This window comes from Cibotium barometz, chromosome 10, assembly GCF_041138505.1.
Source record: "Cibotium barometz isolate CiBa-2024 chromosome 10, ASM4113850v1, whole genome shotgun sequence".
NCBI classification, from domain to species: domain Eukaryota; kingdom Viridiplantae; phylum Streptophyta; class Polypodiopsida; order Cyatheales; family Cibotiaceae; genus Cibotium; species Cibotium barometz.
In genome coordinates this window covers 38,269,093-38,285,926 of record NC_141055.1, presented here as the reverse complement: position 1 = coordinate 38,285,926, position 16,834 = coordinate 38,269,093, and positions in this window count along the sequence as shown.

Below are 16,834 nucleotides of genomic sequence, written 5' to 3'. Positions count from 1 at the left end.
TAGTGCCATGAGTTTCATCTGTCCATTCATCATTGCCAGATATTTCCTTTTCATTTTCCCATCCACATAGACTCATCAAGAATGTAACGATGCGAGGATAGTCATCTTGTGGAAAAGGAAAGCATTGGGCTATCGGGGATATGTCCTCTACGGAGTAGGGGTCAGTCATGGTCAATAGGCGAATTAGCCATTCTAATTCCTCAATATTTTCCTCTCTGGCTAGTACATCTATATGATCCCATTCAGTTTCAATTACAGGATAGCACATGTGGAATATCTGAGAAAGGAACAGATGATACCTCTCACCAAAGGTAGGAGTGGATGAAGTGTATGATGATCGGGCATCTGCCATATCTACAAACACAGATATAGCATCAGTAGGTTTATGACAGGACAATCTAGTTCTTGATTGTATACGGATATCTCTGCTCTTAACGTGCTCTTGCTCTTTTTACTATTTTTTTATTTTGTTTTCTTTGTTTTGTTTATGTATGAAGCTATATATATACATCCCCTTGAATTTGGCAATTACATGGTCAGGGGAGAAGGTTAAGGAGGAAGCATTAGAATGTCGAGCGTGAGTACATGCTCCCCCTTTCCTTGGGTAGATCATATTATTTGCAATGATGTTGCAGCCTCTTGGAACCAATTTGTCCAGCGGGTCATAGGTTGTGATGTGGGCAAATAGCTTTTTATGACCCTTGTGGCCACATCCAATTGTAGAGATGGTAGTGTACGCTCCCATTGACGAATGGAGGAAATGGTTTCCGACGATACTATTACAAGGGGAGACGTAGACTCATCGGTTTTTTGTTGGGTGTTGACAAGAGTAGGTGTAGAGCATGTAGAAACTTCTATATGATTGTGTGCCTGGCATGAGGAGCTAGAAGCTTCATGTGGCTCCCCCCTTCCTGAGCTAGGTGGTAATGATCGATATCGTTTGGGAATCCAAACTAACTCTGGAAGTGGTGCGGAGCACTCTGTTACCTTTCCCTTACCACGGTCTTGAATTGTCATTGGGGTGGCAACAATTGGTTTGCAAGGTTTTATAGGTGATGTAGAGGGATTCATCTTATGTTTAGGGACCCAAATCTGGTCATTCCCCTCGTAGTACCCTTGGGCTACTAATAATTTTTTAGGGATCCATCGCGATGTTACATTGTCCTTTCTCGGGTGGGTAGCTGCTTTCCTTTTACGAGGCTTCTTGGTGGCTGAACGAGATTGAGCAGGGAAAGTAGCTGTTAACGAAGCTTTGGGAACCCATTTGTATATACTCTTTGGCATAGTAAGTGAAGCTTTAGGGACCACCTTGCCTGTTTCCACTCTTGGCATTGAAGCGTTAGAGGGGTGGCCAACAATCGAAGATGGTTTTGCCACTGGACTTTGTGATTTTTCGTTATCTAATATTTGAGCGGATGACTTAGGTGCGGGATTTTGAGCGGTCAGACCTAGTGTTGGTTCTTGCGTTGTGACTTGTCTGGTTGCCCAATCGATATTGCACTTGGTGGCCATCATCCATTTGCGCCCTAAGATTACAGTCCCTCCCATGGTACCAGTAGGCATAACCAAAAAGCTTTGAATTATGGTTCCCTTGTCATAGGCAACCGGAGTGTGCAGAATTCCTGATACAGGGGTTTTCTTCTTGTTGATTCCTTGAACTTGGATAGAACTCTTGGTTAAAGGTGGTTTTCCCAGTTGACACCACACGCCATATGATAGCAAATTATGTTGAGCTCCTGTATCCAATAATGCATTATACAGCACCTCCCCGTAAGGACTCTGTAACTCAATTGGGTATCTTAGAGGTGGGTCAGATTCTAGTGCATCCTCCTCTGCTTCCTCGAAAAATACTTGCGTAATTCCCAAGTTGGCTTCTCGTTGTCGCCTAGCACGCTGTTGACGTTCTTTGGCTTCGACTCTCGCTTGTATCTTTTTAAGCTCAGCTTGTTCTTTAGCTGCCTTCTTTTGATGGATTGCATGTAACTCCTCCTGGCTCAGGGGGTCATAGTATCTTTTGAATTTACTCCCATTAAGGAATCCAATGGTTTCAACTCCGTCGAGAGTCTCCACTCTGATGGTACCTTGCGGTGTAATTTCACATACTCTATATGGTCCCTTACCAGCATATTTGAGCTTCTTCTTTTCGTTTCGCACTCCATACATCAGGACTTTATCCCCAACCTTGATGTCCTTGTTCTTTAGATGGCGATCAAACCATTTTTTCCTCCTATCCTTCTCCACAAGGGCATTGTATACAGCCAATTGTCTTTCTTTGTTTAGCCGCTCAAGGATATACAGACGCTCTGCTAAAGGATTACCATCCCATCCCTCTTGAGTAGCAACACGAAGACTAGGAATGACAAATTCCCACGGCATGACTGCTTCTTGGCCATATACCATTTTGAATGGTGTGCAATTAATAGCCACTTTGTACGCAGTACGATAGGCCCATAAAGCTGTCGTAAGCTTTAGATCCCAATCCGTGCGATGAGCTTCAACTGTCTTTGTCAAAATAGAGATTAAAGTCTTGTTGGTACTCTCGGCTTGGCCATTCGCTTGCGGATAATAAGGAGTAGATTTATGATGGGATATCATGAAATTTGTTGTGAGCTCCTTAATCACTTCATTTATAAAATGCGTACCATTGTCGCTCACAAGTTCAAAAGGACAACCGAATCGTGTGATTATATTTTCAAAGAGGAACTTGGCTGTTGTCCTTGCATCTGCCTTACGTGTCGCTTTCGCTTCAGCCCATTTGGTCATATAGTTAGTGGCCACAATAATATAGCGAGATTGTGTGTTTCGGGCCGCTGGGCTAATCGGACCTACAAAGTCTAAACCCCACTTTTCAAATGGTTGGTTTACTTTGATTGGATGTAGGGGCATCTGATCTTTCCTCTGGGGTTTCTTGTATCGTTGGCATTCATCGCAACCCTTCACAAAGAGTGATGCATCTTGGAACATAGTGGGCCACCAATACCCTGATTGTAAGATCTTTCGCGCAGTTAAGTCTCCTGAGAAGTGACCACCGGCTACGCCCATATGTGCCTCTTGTAAAATGTATAGATACTCATCCTCTCGGGCACAACGCCTAAGAACGTCATCCTTTCCTCTTTTATAAAGAGTCCCAGCTATCAGGCAATAGGGTTCGCATTCTTTGATCAGCTTTCGAGCTAGATCTTTACGAAGCTCCTTGGGTGGAAAGCCATTAACCAAAAAGTTAACAATCTTCTCACTCCATTCAGGCATTGTCTCCACCATGAACAGGGAAGTGTCAGGTAAGTCATCATCAACCCCTGTAGGAGCCTCACCATTGGGTATGCGAGACAAATGATCAGCCATAACATGTTTCTTGCCAGGTCTCACAACAACCGTGAAATCAAACTCAAGAAGAATCAATAGCCATCGTGTGATTCTTCCTGTGGAGCATGGTTTGTTTACCAGATACAACAATGCTTGATGATCCACATAGAAAACAAACTTGGTGGCAAGGAGGTAATAACGAAATTTCCTTACTGCATATATCATTGCCAACCCTTCTCGCTCCGTAGTGGTGTAGTTCATCTCAGCATCGTTCAACTGGCGGCGACTGGCAAAGCTAATGGGGTAGTCTAGCTTATGTTCTCCAGGTTGAGTTAACACACACCCAATAGCAAAGTTTGATGCATCAATATGCACATGGAAGAGTAAATCCCAGTTAGGCATTCTCAAGATTGGAGCACTCGCCAAGGCCTTCTTTAATAGCTCATAGGCACGGTCACATTCTTCGGTCCAAATAAACTCGATGAGAAGCTTATACAATGGTCGAGCTATCTCGGCGAAGAAGAGAATAAATCTTCGATAATAACCAACGTGGCCCATAAAGCGTTGGACTCCCTTGTAGTTGGTGGGTGGGGGTAATTCCAGAATGACCTTGATTTTACTTTCGTCAGTGGAAATCCCATTTTTGGACACTATATGCCCTAAGATAACTCCGTGTTTAACCCAGAATTGGCATTTGAAAGGATTCAATGAGATGCGATATAATCTACACCTTTCAAATATTTTTCGTAAACACATCAAGTGCTCGTCCCAAGAGGAATGAACACAAAGATCATCTAAGAAAGCTTCACAGAAGTCCCTTAGATATTCCTTAAAGGCCGTGTTTATCAATCGTTGGAATGTTGCAGGTGCATTGGTCAGGCCAAAAGCCATGACGCGAAAGGCAAACACTCCAAACTCCGTGATAAATGCTGTTTTAGCTTGGTCCTCGTCTGCAATTGTGATCTGATTGTAACCCGAGTACCCATCTAAAAAGCTATATGCCTCCTTGCCTGCCACTCTTTCAAGCACATGTTCAGAATATGGCAAGGGGTAATGATCCCTTCTGGTGGCTGCATTAACCTTTTTGAGATCAACGCACACTCTGAGTTTCCCATTCTTCTTTGGCACGATGACTATCGGAGAAACCCATTCTGAGTGCTCAATTGGGTATATGAATCCACATTTTACCAGCTTTTCAATTTCCTCTTGTACAATCTTTGCGTACTTAGGATTCATTGGGTAGGGACGTTGCTGGACTGGTTTAGCAGTGCTAATCATTGGAATCGTGTGTTGCACCACCGAGGGTGGAACACCCTTCATATCATGATATGTCCAAGCAAATATGTCCTTGAATTCTTTAAGAAGCTTCGTAAGTGCAGCTTCTTCCGCCTTGGTGAGGTCTTGAGCAATATAAACTGGTTTAGACTCCTCACCCGGATCTGCTAAGTCTATCTCCTTAACTACCGCAGGGCCATCGTAGACACCGCTACTCCCATTGGTAGGCGTTCGTTGGGCTTTTGTGTAGACTACTTTACGTTCCCCTGTGGTGAATGATTTGAAATGCTCGGGTGCGGGGTGTAAGTCTACTGGTTCTTGTTGTGCTAGACTTTTTTCTTTCAATTCCGCTTTCTTTTGTTGTTGAGCCAACTCTTGGTTTTGCCGCCTTCTTGCAGTACGACTTAGTTTCGGCTTCTCTTCGATTTCTAATTGGGCGACGTCATGAGGTTGCGGAATACACCACATGACACTTTGGAGGTATTGTCCCCAATTATCCGCTATCTTCCGATGAGCATCAATGGCTCCTACATAACTAAGCCATTCTGCAGTGGATCTTTCCTTGTTTATTGCAGTTCGTACATTAGCTCGATAGCGTTGGCGCTTATGTCTCGTTTTCTTCTTACCAAGTTTTTGATTTTTGTTTCTATCCGATTCGGACTCACTTGGTCGATCTTCACTTTCGGATGAACTGCAGGAGGCCACTGTCCTAGGCCTTGAGCACCTTGCTTCCACATTTGGGTGAATATTTGATTCATTTTCTCCATCAGGCTCAGGGTCAGTTTCTTCTTGAGATTCATACTCAGAGTTGCATTGGTCAGAGTCTTCGCTACTTTCAGTGTCGGTGGAGTTTGCCACGTTCTCGCCATCAGGAGTCATGTGCATAACACCTATCATGTTTATTGGCACTAACGGTGGCATATCTTGCCCCTCAGGTGTTACCCAACTTGTGCCTCTATTTCCCCATGTGTCTATGGTTGCCGCTAGGTGTACCCAATCCACGTTATCCGACTCAGTCATACCCGGCAGGACATCCATGTAAGGAGAATCTTTTCCATCATCAGTCTCTTTTTTGCATGTATAGCAATACCTTAATGGGGCGGAGTGAATAGTGGTATCCGATCGATTATCAATGATAACCTTGCTTCCTAAAGGATGCGCACGACCATTCTCAAGATCAACTCGAATGACAGAGTCCTGGAATTGTAGGTAGACATGGTTTTTCGACCAGTCATGTACCATTTGTGCTTCCCTCATGAAAGGACGTCCTAAGATCATTTGATATGACATAGGATGCTTGGAGAAATCCATTACAATGAAGGTATGTTTTACCTTGTATCCCAGGACCTTGATCTTAAGGTCCCTTAACATTCCAATAGGTTTAGCTATGGTTCCGTTTGCCATCTTAACCACTATGTTTCTGACTTCGAGGTGAGGCCTTCCCATAGATTCCCAACAGTTTTTAGTCACAATGCTCACTCCAGCACCACCATCAAGGATTCCCTTTAAAGTTAATCCCTTGGTAGTAATGGGGAGGGTGGCATTAGATTCGTCACCTTCAAAGTACTGTCCCAACTTGTTCACAGGTATTTCCACGACCGAATCTTCATCAAAGTTGGGTTGTAGATCCCAATGCTCCCCTTCATCTTGAAGCGTGTCGGGTCTATCCATATTTGCAAATTGTGGTAGCCCCGCCTTTAGTTCTCCATTGAGAAATGCCCGAAGAGCTAAGAATAGCTCAGGATCTCCGTATAATTTGGATATGATCGTGGTTCTGATCTCAGAGGACATGAAATCCATTAGCTTAGACACATTCAACGGTACTTTTCGAGACATCGCCCCTTGACTAGGGACTGGTGAAGATGGAATCACTTCCTCTTCGATGGGGTCAGGCATTCCCTCACTAAACATTCTTTCCAGCAAGAAGGGTGTTTGCCCACTTCCGGATGTCCTATCCTCACTTTCTTCCCGAATGATACTAGGTATAGCTAACGGTTTATGGTTCCGGTGAGGCTGAACTTGCGTAGGAAACACTGTGTCTGGAATTTTGATTTTTCTCGGGTTTGGCTCCAGTTCTCTTTGTGTTTCTTCCACCAAACCCCTTAAGTGTTGCACTTGTTCAATCTCCTCAACTGGGTTTGGGTAAGTTCCAATCTTTTTCTTGAGGGTTTTTGGCCCACGTGGCTTGTCTTGGGGAGTCTCAGTCAGTTTGGGTGGTCGAGAGGGCATTAACTGACTTGGTTGTGGGGCCGAGGAAGTTTCCTTCTGTTTCCCCTTATTTTTGTACTCGCTTGATTCTCCTTCATTGAGCTCCCGAGTGGGTTCCTCCCTTAAGGTAGTGGCTTTGGTCCCCATGGTTTCTATTGAATCAGAATCGTCTTCAGGATCATTCATATACACGGGGTCGTCTCCTGTCCCTATGTTAGTCTTTGAACTAGGCTTGGAGCTCGTGGCATTAAGCGATCTCTTCCGTCGTGTTTTCTTTTTCTTTGCCTGAGCGATTGATGCAGTATCCCTTTCTTCAAGAATGTAGTTTTGATTTTGAAGCATTGACCGTGTAACTACATTCGCGGGTACAACGGGTGTGGTTCTTCGTGCTTGGTTGGTGACCTCAACCAAATTCAATGGCGTAATCTTGGGTGCATTAGGATTATGTGGACATTGTGCGATCAAATGATCTATGCCACAACGATTGCATGTAAGTACCGGCATTCCCGATGTGCTCGCTTGATTTGGTTGCATCTGAGTAGAGATCTTCTGTAGCCTATTAGCGCACTCTGCTACACGATGCGGTCCACCACACTCGTAACATTGAAGAGGTGGTCTCCTTGCCAAGGTATTAAGGTTTTGCCCTCTTGTGGCAAGAGCAGCCGCTTGATATACAGGCTTGACCTGCCCGAAATGATCCTCCATGTAGTACTGGGGAATCATTTCAAACGTATCAATCCCATATGGAGCAGTAGGGTCTATCTCCTCTTCATAATCCCCACATGCACTATGTGGCTCACAACCCATCTGGTTTATTGGGGTAATCCTTGGATGTGGAGGTTGTGGTCCTAGCACTGGCGGTGGTAACGGCACAGACTGGACTACATTCGGATTCCTTGGAACTATGTGCTGTGACGGTTGCTCGATAGGTTGTGCAGGCATTAGCACGGGTACTTGAGGTGTGTTTGACCAAGCTAGTGGTGCCTGGTTTGCCAACATTCGCTTAAGTGTTAGGCAATCTTTAGATTGATGGCCATACTTACCACATGCATTGCAATTTCCATTGAATTTGACTCTAAATGTGGGACATTCACTCGTGCTATGTGGTCCTAAGCACACCGAACACCATTGTTGCTCTCTCCTTGGGTACATATGGCTATTCTGAGGAGCTCGATTACCCCTAAAATATTCTTGGAGAGCCTTAGTAAGGTCGGTCACAGACATTTCAGATATCTTGGGCTCCTTGGCAATAGGTTTTACCGTCATTGGCTCGTGCCCAGATACTTGCGAACTAACGGATTTTGTTTCTGAAGACACCTTTTTACCTGCAATCATCAAGTTGTCTTCTAACTGGATTGCATTGGCAGTGACTGCTTCCCACGTTGTAAGACCTCTAATGACTAGGCCATTGTAAATGTCCTCGTGGCGCAATCCTCGGATGAATCTATCGAGGAGTTGGTTGTTATTGAAGCGTTCATCGGGAGTGCAGCGAGAATTTAGATGCTTCAATCGACTTATAAAGTCTCTCACTGACTCCCCTTCCTCGCGTTCAGCTTTTTGGAGTTGAGATGCTACCCCCCAAAGCACACCCTCACGTATGTATTCTTTCAAGAACAATCTCTTGAGAGTGGGGTAGTGAGTGCGCTCTTCAACCCTTAAGGTTCGATACCAATCTCCGGCCTTCCCACTCAAGGTTAAGCCTAAGGCTTTACACTTATGCAGCTCATTGTGTTCTTCCAAGGAATCACACACGTGCTCAAAGACTTCAATGTGCTTCCTAACATCCTCGTTACCACTGAAGTTTTGAGTGAGCTTAGCCACTTGTACTGCCTTGCTTCTAGGTTCTCTCTCAGGCATACCCCGCATGTTTTCCACAATAGATCGTCCGATCGTCTGAGCAAACGCTGCGAGATCACCTAGGTGAGCAGGCATAGTTGGTGGAGGCACTTCTGGGATAGCCTGGCTGATAGGAGTTGGCGTTGGTCTGAGTAGGTTGGCAAATGACGTAGGATATGATATGTGGCTAGGCCTAGCTCCTCTTGGATAAGGGTGGTGATAAGGCGGTCTTGGAGCATATGCCATTGGCATACTAGGAGGCGTAGGAGCTACATGAGCATGAGTAACAATAGGTACATAAGGCCGATAGGCACTGGCACGCACTGTTGTAGGTACTGTTCCACTAGGTAGCGGTGTCGTACTAACTACAGCGGCAACAGGTGCACTTTCAGCTATGCTCATCATTGGGGTAGGCATTGCAGATTCCCTAATGGAAAGTTGAGCCAAGGTTGGAAAGCTAAAGTTACTGCTCGTGGGCTCAACCTGCATTGAGACTCCAGGCGAAACAACATATGAAGGGTCTATGGGACTCACCGAGGGAGTCTCCAATTGTGATAGGGTTGGTTGTTTTGCCTTGCCCGTATCCAAAAATCTCATAGGGCCAGTGGAAACTAAGTTCACTCCCCTATTTTGCCTCTCAATTTGGATAATTCTATGAATCACCTCACATATCATGTGTTGTTGCTCCTCTAGATTAGTGGCGCTAGATGTAGATCGTAGGACTTCTAACCAACCTACATGATATGTGTAACCCGTGTATAGGTCCGTTAGAGTCTCTGTGTGTAGATCATATTCCCAATTTTCATTGAGAAATATCCCATCCAGACTTGGTGTGCCAAACGGTTCTCTTGAAGTGGACGCAATGTCACTTCTTATGGATTGGCTCCTAGGGACCTCTACTTTAGGAAGAGCATCGGAATGTGGTAACTCAGTAGGGCCCTCATTAAACGAAGTGGGTAGAATATCCACATGGACACTCTTTGGGAGGGTAGGGTCTACATAAGATGCGAATGGCGAATCTACTACCCCTCCTTCCTCATTTACTTCGCTTGTCGCATGTTCAGAGCGTGTAGCTCTACTAAAGGTCTCTATTAGACGACTAAACATGCTAGATCCGGGTTGTGGGGCCCACACTGGCATGTTTTGGCTTGTCTCCTCAGGGTTCTTGGTAGGGTGTCCTTCCATGGCTTCTGAGTCAGAAGACGAGTCACTATCCACTATTCGTGGATCTTGGGTTGCACTCCCTTGGGTTCCAGCCGAAGGCCAAGATGCCAACGTGGAGGGATGGTGTGAGCCTGCGTAGACTGAAACGCTTTCTAGTGGTTCAGGCTCTAGCACCCGACCAGAGCGTAGATGCATGTGACGTGGGTACCCTACGTGCGTTGGTAACTACCCTTGAAACTCACACAAGTCACTCACCGCTTAACTGCTGCCTTGAAGGATTCCCGCGTCGCAGCCGTGAAGGAGGAGCCGCCGTCGCCGCTCTACCGCGTCTCCGCCGTCTCGCCGTGCCGCTACACAGTGCGCTCGATCGCTCTCTCACTCTCTCTCTCTCTCTCTCTCACACACGCAAGAGAAGGAAAACAAGGAGATAAGGCAAGAGCACTCTTCTATTCACAACACATGAGAATGAGGATTTTAGGGTTACATTTGACTCATATAGGTGACTTGGCTGTTCACACTTGGGCGCCCATACATGGCCGGCCGACCCTAACCCTTATCCTACTGATATCCAAGGTGCGCCTCTCATCGGCGATCACCCAATCCCTTCATCCTTAACATATGGTGCCGACAAGCCCGGCCCATGACTCAGAATATTTAAATTAATGACGTAAAATATAGTATGTCGCAATGTCCGCCATGGGTTAACAGAAACACCTTTGTTTCTTCCGTCCTCTTTGATTTTTAGTTCCCACCATACAAGTTTCATCATTGCCTTTGCATTCTGGTAGTGCATTGTGTATGGAATGGATGGATAAGGTGTGAGTGAAAGTGAAGATTTGTGAGAAATTGGTTGTTTTTGTTGTGTGGGTGAGGAGGAAAGCTACACCGTTTTTTCCTTTCAATTTTGATGTTTGTATCACCAAATTCGTGAACGTGAACGAGAAAGCTCACTTCGAGAAGCTCCAATCCTCCAAGCTTCACCTCCATGCTATCACCGTAGAGTTGCTCATACCAAGGGATTCACCTCCTCTATCTGTACAAGAGTGTAAATTTTCACCCGCAATATTCTCACAACCATTGCATGGAAGTGTTGAAAATGCATAAACACCTTGGATTTTTCCTTCACTGGATATACCCATGTGAATCTCGAGTAGTCATTAATGAAAGTGACAAAATACATGCGTCCTCCCAAGGATGGGATCCACATTGCACCACAAACCTCACTATGTATGAGCTGTAATTTGCTTTCAACTCTCATCACACCATCACGAGGGAAGGGCTTTTAATGCATTTTGCCTAGAATGCAGCCCCATATACATGATCTGCACGGATCTCAACATGAGGGATTTTAATGCATTTTGCCTAGAATGCAGCCCCATATACATGATCTGCACGGATCTCAACATGAGGGATACATTCAACGATATGCTTCTATAGAAGCATCAAATGTTAGAATAATCATCTCCAGGCCCGTTTGATCCCTTTTATGCCCCCTTTTTATTCAGTATATTTATATGATATTTTTGGGTATTTTTTCGACCTTCTATTAGGCACTTTTCCTAGTCATGGACTTTGTCCTTAGTCATGGGTTTTTATGCTAGTGACAGACCAACAAGAACATGCTTTTTGCCATTTAATTCATCCATCATTTTTTCTCAAGTGTTGGATCATTGTTGGCTGCTCTAGGTCTCTCCGATGCTTCTGCTTGCTGCCTTCAACTGAATTTCATGGTATCTACACCCTACATAAAGACTATCGGCTAGCGCTTTCTTTTTTTTCCAGTCCTCCCTCCCTCCCTATAATTTAACGCAAAAAACATTTGCAGTATCCCTATTTTTTGTACTCTATCGTATGCCGGACCAATGGTAGCACCGTGCACTTTCGATTAGCCTCTCCCTCCCTTACTTCATCGCGCATCGGGTCGGCTCCCATCGTCACTCGTGTGCCTTGATCTCCAGAAGGAGTACAATCCTACATCTTTCTTTCACCTTACCTACTGTCTAGGGAGGAGTGGGCAGCCCCCCGAGTACCTACTTACAGCCTTACCACTGTAAATTTAAGAGAAGGATTCCATGGCTTCTACACCAACTGTCATCTCTTCATCTATTCCCCAACTTCCCAAGGAATCCATCCTAGATGGGACCAACTACCTTAATTTGTCTTTGCCTGATGAAGACTTTACTCCGCTATCATCGACTATGGGTGTTCACCTAAATGAGCATACTCCTTGCATAGAAGAGAAATGAAAAGTGATGATGCAAGGGTCGGCTCGCAAACATGCACTTAGCCAACCCTAATGACGGTTAACTCCTCAATGTGAAGTCACTAGGGGCTCACTCCACCACCACTTGTGTCCCCCAAGTGGAGCTTTCCTTTAGCCAAGGTAGAGAGCAATGAGAGAACAAGCTATGGAGGGCTCAATGCCTTGGTGTGTGCAAGAGTGAAAGAGAGAGAGAGAGATCAAGGAGGAGAAGAGGCAAGAAAAGGAGCATCACCTACAAGCACACACATACAATCAAGCAAGCAAGCTTGCATCACACACAAGCTCACCACGATAGCCTCAAAAGAGCAAGAGGGAGAGAGAAGAAGACTCAATTGTGATAATGGGATTGTATATCCTTTTCATATTTCATAAGTCACTTATATACATTAGCTCTCTTTTTACAATGGTCGGCCACCCATTTAACAATCAGGAGCCCAAAATTGGTTCTCTAGCTCTATGTACACCTAGGCTTGTTGCTCATGGGCAATGTCTCGCTCATCCCATATCTTTTACATGAAGCGCTTAGCATGGTTTTATATGGGGTATTATTACCAGGCCCGATACCCAGCTAATTGCAACGTCTCCTCGTTCTGAGATTGATGCCTAGCTTGATAAGGATGCTCACGCACATGCGTTCATCATCTTCAACATTAAACCATATGTTGCTTGTCAATTTGATAACAATGATGATGAGACCACAAAACAATTGTGGGATGCCATTCAAAGAAGATATCATAGAGAGAACTCTACTCAGAAGATTGCCTTGGAGAATCAATTTGCCAGCGTGAAGATCTTCGATACTGCCAACATCATGGGTTCCATCACGGAGTTTGTTAGTATCCAGAAGCAGTTGGTCTCTTTGGGAGCTAGGTTATTGATGAAGACTTTGTTCATCGGCTCCTCACTAAATTTCTCGAAACTTTCTGATCTTTCTGTGATATTATTTCACTTCTTCCCTCTACTCCCGATTTGCATATTGTTGTTGGCATGCTTCAAGATAGAGCTACGAGGAAGAAAACAAGCCAAGGTGCTTCTGAGACCCTTCTTCAGGTCAGTGGCAAAGGCAAATGGCAATCTAAGGGTTCCATCAGCAACAAAATTGACTCTAAACTTGCTAATAATCCTTCTCATAAGGATCTTACTTGCCATTATTGTGGTCACAAAGGTCACATTCAACCTTACTGTCGCAAGAAGAAGAGAGAAGGTGGTTCTACAAAGAAGCCCACCAAAAGCTATCATGGCTTGGTAGCTCAAGAGGATATAGCATTGTCGCATGCTCGCTACAAGCACTTGAACTATGCTTCTCTTTAGCAGATGGTCAAGGGTCTTTTGCAATTGAAACCCTCCCACTCCACTTGTGTGGCTTGTTTGCATGGCAAGCAATACAGAGAACCTTTCCCTCACGAGGATACTCATCAGTCTTCTCACATCCTAGATCGTATTCATGTGGACTTTGTGTGGTCCCATGCAAACTACTACCCAAGGTGGTGTCAAGTGTCAAGTACTCCATGCTTATTATTGATGATTTCTCACGTAAAGTTTGGGTGCATCTCTCATAGTCACAGGAAACAGCGAAAACTAGCCTTTCCACGTTTCCAAGCCCTACATATTGTGGAAATGGGCTTTGTCTAGAATTGCCATAGGGAAGACATGCACATCACATATCGGAGACCCTCTTTGGTGGGAGTGGGTGAGATGCATCATAGCTTTGGGAACGCCAATCATCCGCTTGTTGAAGATGTCAGATTCACTTCAACCATGCATTGGAAAGATTTACGAGGGGATGGACAACATGGTGGAAAAGTTGGAGCACATCAAGCCAGATGAACAGAAATGCCAGGTTTTAAGGAAGCTATACCAGGATAGATGGGATATGTACCATTCACCAATGCTCACAGCAATAGGTTTTATGGTCGACCCCGAGTTTCAAACATGCAATCGATACACAGATTCGGAGGTGGCACATGGATGGGACATAGTTTCGAAGAGACTTGAGCCTGACATCGCAAAGCAGAGAAGGCTTGCAGGAGGATGTTTGAAAGAGCCAATGCTTTGACAAGTCGCTTCACCACTGACCCATGTGTTTGGTGGGAGGACTATGGGGCAGACACTCTAGAGTTGCAACAGTTGGCCATCAAGATTCTAAGCTAGGCGGTCAATTCCTCTTGTTTGGAGAAACTATGAAGCTCATTTAGCCATATCACTGCAAAGAAGGGAAACCGGCTTGGCACTCAAAAGACCAATGATTTAATTTTTATGAGCGCCAATTTGCATCTTCTGGAGTGTTACGAGACCCCCAATCTTGGAAGCATTGGTCAGAGGAGGATGAGAAAGGTTCAGAGGCAAAGGAGCAATTCACTTTACCACCTGACTCGATAGCTAGTTCTAGCAAAGTAGGAGATTGCGGCTCTAATGACTTCCTAGATTATGATGATCTGGGCTCAAATGATGTGCATCTCTTGCAAGTTTGAGTCTACTTATGAGTTTCAAACTTGGCTGATGTATTTGCATTGTACTTTGTATTCTAAATTTAATAGAAAATCGACTTGATCTTGAGGTGTCCTTTCTTTTCTTGCTCTAAATGTGTGCTCTTTTAGGCACATTGAAAAAAGCTAGTTGTTGAGTTTGTTATTACTAGTTTTGGTTCAGTAATTTAATCAATCAAGTATATGCGCAACTTCCTACCTGTTTCAGTTCCCCACTGGTTTCTGTTTCCATTTCTGTTTTTGGGAGATTCCCGTTTTCCATTTCTCTTGGTATCTCTTGGCAGAAAAATCTCAGGCTTTCTCCCGCTTTCAAGAGTGTGTGGCTCTCGTCAAGAATGCGACCACACAGAAGGTTTGACAAGCCCGTTCGGACAATGGAGGAGAATTCATCTCCAAAGCCTTCTACGACTTTTGTTCACAGAAAGGTATTGGCCGTCAGTTCTCCACATTTGGCACTCCACAGCAGAATGGTGTGGTTGAATGCCAAAACAGGACTGATCCGGAGATGGCCCATACCATTCTTTCTTCTTTCGATCTTCCTCCCTCTTTTTGGGGAGAAGGTGTGACCACATCAACCGTTCTCCCACAAAGGCGGTTGCTAATATGACACCGGAGGAGGCTTTTACACGTCAAAAACCTTCAGTTTCACATCTGAGGGTTTTCGTCTGTGATGCCGATGCTCATATCCCTGATTCTGCCAAGTCCAAATTTGATCCCAAATCCAAGAAGTGCAAATTCCTTGGTTATAGCTCTCAATCTAAAGCTTATAGATTATGGGATCTGGAGACAAAGTCCTTAGTGATTTCCCATGATGATCACTTTGTTGAAGCCTCGTCCGGTCTCACCCCGAGCTTACCATAGAGATTCCTCATCCTTCTACTTCTTCCTCTTCTTCCCGGCACCTCCCTTAGCTTCTCCACCCCCAGCTTGTCCATCCCAAGTTTCTCCACCCTCAGCTTCTTCTACTCCTGCTACGTCTGTGCTACGGAGGATTTCCCCTAGGCTTCCTCGATGGCTGAAAGCCACTGTTCATGACTCTCATCTCTCATATGTTGATCTTCATCAGCTTGCTGACTCCTCAGCAACACCTTTGACATGGGTACAAAGATTACATCAGCTTCGTCATTCATGTAACCTCGCCTTGATGAGTAAAGTGGTGCAGTCATATGAGCCTACTATACCTAAAGAGACTCTTGCTCTTCTTGAATGGCGAGCAACCATGGTGGCCGAGATTGATTCTATAGGAAGATCATTGGGGTCAAGTGGGTCTTTAAAATCAAGTTTCATGCCGATGGTTCTCTGGACAAACACAAAGCCAAATTGGTTACAAAGAGAGATTCTTAGATTGAGGGTATTGACTATGAGGAAACTTTTGCCCCTACAACCAGATACACTACTATCCAGACAGTTCTTGCCCTCTCCGCTCATCCTCACTCACCTGACATTTCTTACAGTGTCGATATTCTCAGTTAGTTCTCTTCCACTCCTTGACATTCTCATTGGTAGGCTGCTCTCAGGGCTCTTCAATACTTATCTAGTACCTTGGTTTATGGTCTCTCTTTCAAAGGAGGCACTAAGCTTATTGGATACTCTGACGCTAATTGGGTAGGTGATCAGGATACCAGGCGTTCCACTTTTGGTTACTGCTTCACTAGATCCAAGACGCAACCTGTAGTTCCTCTTTCTTCCACTGATTCTAAGTACCATGGTTATTTGGGTACTTATTGCGAGCTATTATGGTTGACGAAAATGCTGAGTAATCTTGATATTCTTTCGGACTCTCCCATTCGCATTCTTACAAACAGCCAAAGTGCCTTGACACTGGCATGTACTTCATCTTTTCACGGCAAGACCAAGCACATTGAAGTTCATTTTCACTTTGTTCGTGAGCTAATCGCTATAACATCATCATTTCTCTGCAGTATTGTCCCTCTCATGACAACCTATCCGATCTCTTCACTAAACCTCTTCCTCAAGATACTATTGATCACCTCCTTACCCTTATGGGAGTCAAACCACCGTACTGGAGCTGAGAGGAGGTGTTGGAATGCTCCTCTCCAGCCCCGTTTGATCCCATTTTCGCCCCCTTTTATTCAGCATATTTATCTGATGTTTTTGGGTATTTTTTCCACCTTTAATTAGGCGTTTTTCCTAGTCGTGGACTTTGTCCTTAGTCATAGGTTTTTATGCTGGCCGACCAGCCTCTTCATGCTGTATATAAGAACATGCTTTTTACCATTTAATTCATTCATCATTTTTGCTCAAGTATTGGATCATTGTTGGTTGCTCCAATTCTCTC